This window comes from Pelobates fuscus, chromosome 1, assembly GCF_036172605.1.
Source record: "Pelobates fuscus isolate aPelFus1 chromosome 1, aPelFus1.pri, whole genome shotgun sequence".
NCBI classification, from domain to species: Eukaryota; Metazoa; Chordata; class Amphibia; order Anura; family Pelobatidae; genus Pelobates; species Pelobates fuscus.
This window is the reverse complement of record NC_086317.1, coordinates 5969002-5976432: the sequence shown is the minus strand read 5'-3', so window position 1 is coordinate 5976432 and position 7431 is coordinate 5969002.

Below are 7431 nucleotides of genomic sequence, written 5' to 3'. Positions count from 1 at the left end.
CGGAGGGTGTCTGGGACGTTGTGCTCTCACGGTGCTCTCAGCCGCTGATTGGCGTGCCTCCAGCTCGGCCCAGAAGCGGTTAAAAATTTCATCCAGCCTCCTGTGAGTGATCTGTGCTGGGCTCAGTGGTTCAGGCTCGGGATGCTGGGAATGGTTGTCTTGCAGGGTAAGTCGGGCCGCCATCTTGTGTGTGGCTGCTGGGGCAGAGGCGCGGTTGGTTAAGGCTGTGAGATGGCCTTCACGAGGTGCCAGTTACAAGCTGGGGTGGACCGGGATCTCCCCCACCGGTCCAGAGGGGGGGGGGACAGGGCTGTGTAACTCACTTGGGAGGGCACTAGGTCGCACGGATCGGGGGATCGGCCGCCTCACCCGTCCGGCGATACTGCTAGGCCTCACTCCCGATGGTCACTTCTTGCACCCACGGGCGGCAGGCTCGGGGCACCTCAGCTGGCTTCTGGGGTTTGTCTGCTTAAAGTTCCGGTGTTTGTGGTAGATTTTCGGCTGGCTAGGATAGGTTTTGCTGGCTTGGAAAGTGTGTTGAGCACGGAGCTCGCACGAGGCACATCCAGCCGCCATGAAGCTCAGGCCCCGCCCCCCAATCAAATTTTAATTAATCAAATCACATAATTATGTTAAAAGATTACTTAAATATACATGTAGAATTTTAATATATATACATATATATGTATTTAAATTCTACGTGTATACTAATGTAATCTTTTATGTAATTATATGTATTTATCTATATATATATATATTTGCGGTTATTTGTATTTTCTATATAGATAGATATATATATAGAATGTCATTCTAAGTGTATTTTGTTACCAATATATATATATTAATAACAAAATACAGTTAGAATGAAATTACATATAAATATATAATTTATATTAAATTTTGTTTCAATATTTTATTTATTTATTTATTATTTTAATTATACGTGTATATATATATATATAATATATATGTACATCTATTATATATATAATATATATACATATTATATATATGTAACATCATTCTAAGTGTATTTTAATGCTAATATATATACTTATATTAGTATTAAAATACACTTTGTATGACGTTACATATATATAATATGTATATATATTATATATATAATATATATACATATTATATATATATAAAAATATTTTCTATTTATTTTTAAACATGTTTAATTTCTTTTTTTATACTTTCTTACCAGCAGGGGGACTGTCTGATATTTTAGACAGTCCTCCTGCTGGCAGATCCATAGCCAGCTATAGGGGGCCATGTGATCGCTCTTTGAGAGCGATCACATGGCCCCCGGGGGCCTCATTTGCCGTGGGAGGGCTGCCTGGGCTCTCAGGCAGCCCCGCAGAAGAGGATCGCGGCGGAGGTAAGTATAACTTACCTCCTGGGGCTCAAAGCCGTTACGGCGTTCCATGCCGCCGCAACGGCTTTAAAGCCCATTATAATGGGGACGGCATGGAACGCCGTAACGGTGGGAACGGGTTAATACAGGGATGTGTTTGTATGTAAGGAGGTGTTTGGATGTAGTGTTGTTTTTTAAATGCGTTATTCAATTTGTGTGTAGTATTGGTGTTTCAGCAAACTGGTGTGTCTGTATGTAATGTTTGTGTTTGCAGGGGTCTGTTTGCATGTTGTGTGATTTCTGGGATGTATGCACATACATATTAACACATATACACGTACACATTAACACGCAGATACACACATAAACACAATGACACATGCTCACACCTTGACACATGCAAGCACTGGCATATACACACACACAGACACTCAGATACACACCCTTTGACAAACAGATACAAGCACTTTCACACACACACATATACACATTGGCACATCCACACACAGAGATACATATACACACACACACACTGACACAGGTATTTACACACAAACACAGACACACACACACAAAGGTATAAATGCAGGGGTGTATATGTGTACTGTGTTAGCAATGGAATGTTGGAGTGTATTTGTGTGCAGTGTTGGCATTAAAATGCTGGGATGTATGCATTATCATACACCAATATATACATACACACACACAGGTACACACTGACACACAAGTACAAATACACGCAGATACACTGACACACAGACAAACACAGCCAAATACACACACCGACACAAACACAGCCAGATACACACACACATATATGTGTGTACATTTACATATATTAATCTCTGCCCTCTAGCAGCTCCTGGACAGCAACTCCCAGTATCCTTGGCCAATATAATGTCTCAACTCTGTTCTTACATACCCTGGTCCATAATTTGGCAAAAGTGACATTTGGAAATGGTGTACAGCCTTTGATAACACTTTATGCAATAATATTTAAAAATAAATATTTTTTATTTATTTATATTTAATAGGGAACTGTCAGGTTCTTCTAGGTTTTTAACATGTAGTTATCCCCAGTGTGTTACATTACAAACACCAACACATGAGTTTTTGTAATGTCTGATGAATACAAGTGAAATCAGAAATTAGCAAAACAAACAAAACCAATATTTAGTCACCCTCTTGTCTCTTTACCTTTTGGGTTGAGAAGGATGGCTTCCCTGGGGTCCATTGGGAGCTTGCTGGCCCAGGCTGATAGGAGTCTGCATTCAGCTGCCCCAGTCCCTCTCCCCCACAATGCTTGCGTCCTCTGTGTGAAGTGTGCCTCCTCCCCAGCGGCACTGAGAAGGAAGTGATCTGTTCTTACAGGGTCTGACCTCACTTCCTCCCAGCATGCCACGGGGAAGAAAGAGACTCACAGGGCAGTGTGTAAGGGGGCTAGTTGTGAGTATGTAGTCAGCCAGCCCCATATTACAGAGCAGTATTAAAGGGTCGTGTCTCCTGATTACCTCAGGTGCTGCAGGGGGCCCATGGGGCAGCTGCCTTAGGGCCCCCAGGAGTAACTGGGCCCGGGGCAGCTGCCCCTTTTGCCCCTCCTTAAAGACGGCCCTGCTCCCAGTTGCATGGGTTCGGGTTCGATGGCATCTGCAGGAGCAGATGGAGTCATACAAGGAGCTGAGGGAACAGGGGTGTAGACAGTCCGTGTCTTAGTTTTAACCCTCTCCCTCAGGGCGATTATCTATATCCATCATATATACGATATAGTCTTCCAGCAAATCCGGAATATCCTTAGCCGCTGTCTCATCTAATGAAGCCTCAGAGAGACCTTCCGAGAAAGCAGTTACCAAACCGCTATTAGTTCAATCAACCTTGGCTGCCAAAGTGCGGAATTCTATGGCATAATCCGTAACGGATCTATTGCCCTGTTTTATCCGCATTAACGCCTTGGCTGCCTTTTTAACGTTCAAAAATCTCTTGAATTCAGTGATGAACTCCATATAGTTGTAAGCTACGGTTCTCCCACTCTCCCATAAGTGATTAGCCCATGCTAGAGCTTTACCGGGCAGCTGATTAATTAAGTATCCAATCTTAGCCCTGTCAGAAAGGAAAGAACCAGGAGATGCCTTAAAGTGGTATTCTATCTGGTTTATAAAACCTCTACACTTCTGGAAATCACCACTAAATCTAGGTGGAGGGGATAGGCTTATGGTCAGAGCCCTTTGACCACTGGATACTGCCACAGTGGCTTGCTGTGAAGCCTTGGCAGAGGGTGTCTCCACTTGGAGGTGTACAGTGCGAGCCAATATCGTCTGAAAGACCTGGGCAAACTGATCCATGCGATGATTATGTTCCTCCAGCTTAGATTCGCAAGACAACACCTGTCTACTTAAGTTTGCAGGGTCTATGGCCCTGTCGTAATGTCAGGAATAGCTGATTCCCAACACGCAGAACTTAAGTAAATATTAAGAAAATTCCCAAGACGTATTACCGGGCCTTAGAATGGCCGGATTTAACAAATAAAGGAAAGGACCACAAGACAAGATAAAGAGAAGACTAGGGTTCGGCCCCGCGGCAGTCGACCCCCTGTAGAGGCAGCCCCTGCAAAGGCCCCTGCCTTCCCGCTCTTGAAAAACCTGTTAAGGGCATGTGTGCCCCCACATCCTGAGCACTCATGCTTAAAACGAGACGCCGACCCCCACTTGCAATGGCCCTCTTTGAAGAGCAAGCATAAGCCCTTTTGAAAGGCGGCCGACAAGGGGGACTGCCCTTTTGCGCCGGCCACTTGCTGAAAGGGTGATGCCTTCTGCGCCATCATTAGCTTCATCCACAGAGGTAGGTCCATCTAATCCCACCTCATACACGGATTCGCTGTGAGTCGCTGCAGAAACTGCGCGTCATACTTTCATCACGTGAGCCCACCATAAGTGTGGTACGCTTCCCATACACAGTCCAGGAAGTAAAACAACAACAAATACAGCCCCGGCGACTTCTCCCCAAGCACATTGGTGAGGATGCAAAACGCCCACCGTTTGCCGAATGATTTAGGTATCTTATGATACCTCTTACAGTTTTCCTTCTTTTCATACTTCTTATTCTCCTCCTTGAGGTCAATAAAGTCCTCCGAAGGAAGAAGCGAGAATATTTCACAAAACTCACCCTTCCACAATTTCTCCTTCACTTCTCGTTTTTAATGCACCCCCAACTGCCCTGCAAAAGAAACATATGCATGCTGCCGAGCCGCATCCGGGAAACCCCAGTCATATCTGTCCTTTCAAATACAAAAAGAGAAGTCCTGCGCTTAAGCAGCAAGGACTACAACACACATCAGCCCCAATATATAGTAAAAACCAAAGAAAAGAAAAACGTTACCTGCACTTTCTCCTTAATCCCTATGTATATTTAGACAAATGGAGGTCATTTAGTTGCTCCAATGGCCATTGGAGGGAATGCCCGCCTGCCAACGTCAAGGCAGACCCCCCTAAGCGGGTCCTAACACTGACCCTTCAGCCTGCTTCCTTGAGCTTCTGGCAAAGATATCTCTAATGAGACAGAAAGGGGTATTTTTTATATACACCCCTATACTTATTAACCCTTAATAGGGAACACATGGGATGGGTAGCAGCATTGTAACCAGGCTGTGTGATACAAAATATGTGTCCTTTCACACACAGCATCCGTCATCACCAACGGCGGAGCCGCGTCTTCCCTTGGCCCACTGCCAAAGCCACCTGAGCTGGCAGATCATGTACCCTGCCCCCAGTGCCGTATTTAGCCCAAGGCAAACTTGGGCAGCACTATCTAGGGGACGGCAAAAAATGCCGATCCCAAACGCTGCTCTGACGTCCCCCCTGTCATGGGGGGCCCAAGAGCTGGCCACCTGGCCAGCTAGTGGACCCCCCCCGGCAGGCGGCCAGCTCTTGGGCCCCCTGGCACTAACAGACACACACATACACACACACTTACAGACACACATACACTAACGGACACACATACACTCATACACACACATACACTAACAGACATACACACACATACACTAACAGACATACATACACACACACATACACTAACAGACATACACACACACATACACTAACAGACATACATACACACACACATACACTAACAGACATATATACACACATACACTAACAGACATACATACAAATTATTAATATTATTTAATTAACATTTTTCCACCCACCCAGCTTCCCTACCTTAGGTCCACTAGGTGTCCAGTGAGGCAGGCGGCTATGTCCGGACCTATGTTCAGGGTGCCGCCATCTTTGTGTGGGTCCCTGTGGGACACGTCATCTTCCCACACCAGATAGCGCTCTGATTCCACCCACCCAGCTTCCCTACCTTTTTGGAAAGCTGGCATGGATGGGTCCCTGGGGTCCAGTGGGGCTGCAGTGAGGCAGGTGGCTGTTCTAATCAGAGGTGGTGAGGGAGCTGTGATCTCTCCACTCTGCTCCCTAGTGCGCCATTTGCTGATGCTGGGAGCCGTAATATGATGACATATTCCGGCACCTGGCATCAGTAGACAGCCCGTGAGGGAGCAGAGCAGAGAGATAATTGCTCCCTCGCCTCCTCTTATTAGAACAGCCGCCTGCCTCACTGCAGCCCCACCTTTCCCAAAAGGTAGGGAGGCTGGGTGGGTTTTTATTATAATAATATTAATAATTTGTATGTATATCTGTTAGTGTATGTGTGTGTGTCTATTAGTGTATGTGTCTGTATGAGTGTATGTGTGTCTGTTAGTGTGTGTGTGTGTGTGAGTGTATGTGTGTGTGTGTGAGTGTATGTATGTCTGTTAGTGTATGTGTGTGTGTGTCAGTGTATGTGTGTGTATGTCTGGTAGTGTATGCGTGTGTATGAGTGTATGCATGTGTTAGTGTATGAGTGTGTGTGTATGTGTGTGTCTGTCAGTGTATGTATGTGTATGTTTGTGAGAGTCTGTCAAATCAGTGAGAGTCTGTTTTGTAATGTAAAGTGTGTGTGACTATTAGTGTGTGTCTGTCAATGAGTGTCTGTCAGTGTGTTTGTGTGTGTCTCTCTGTCAATGAACGAGTGTGTGTCAGTGAATGTGTGTGTGTCAAATCAATGACGTCTGTGTGTTTGTCATTGAGTGTGTGTTACTGTCAGTGTGTATCTGCCAGTGTTTGTCAGTTAATGTGTGTTTGTCTGTCAGAGAGTGTGCTTAAAGGGACACTATAGGCATCCAGACAACTTCAGCTCATTGAAGTGGTCTGGGTGCAGTGTCCCAGTCCCCTTAAACCTGCAAGTGTAATTATTGCAGTTTCTCAGAAACTGCAGTAATAAACTTGAGAGGTAACTCCGCCTCTAGCAGCTGTCTACCAGACAGCCACTAGAGGGACTTTCGGATGGTTAGGTGACCCAAAGCCGCCTAATTAATGCTGGACGTCCTCACGCTGTGCATGAGGACATCCAGCATCTGCTAAATACCCATAGGATTTTAACCCCTTCAGTGTCGAGTGGGAGAGGGGAGCACACGAGGGAGGGGGGCACAATAGGGAATTATAGTGCCAGGAAAACAGCTTTGTTTTCCTGGCACTATAGTTTTCCTTTAAAAGGAGCAGGAAAAGGTGGAGTCTAAAGAGGAAGGGGTGGGTGTGACAGATCCATCTGTATAGACTTATATTGCTGGTTCGTCTGTTTGCCTTGATTTCGTTTGATTTCCTGTCCGTATGCCCCAGTTCGTGTGTTTCCCCAAATACCGATTGAAACTACCGAACGGACGGCCACCCAGGAGAGAAGTGTGCTGCTAGTTAACTTATTGACCTCAATTAGAACGTTGTGGTTAACCACAGACACCTCTCCATTCCATTCGTACGGATGGTCGTCGTTCGTATGCCGACCACGAGGCGGCGGCCATTTTGGGACACGAGGAGAATCAGCGGTGTTCGGTGCAAATCCTATGGAACTAAAAACGGACACTTTATCTGCCGAACACCGCTGGGAGTCGCCGCCCGCCTCCTATTTCGTCGAGGCGTACGAACACCGGTCAGTTCGGGAGTTTCTACCGTTCATATGGACTTTACCCAGAT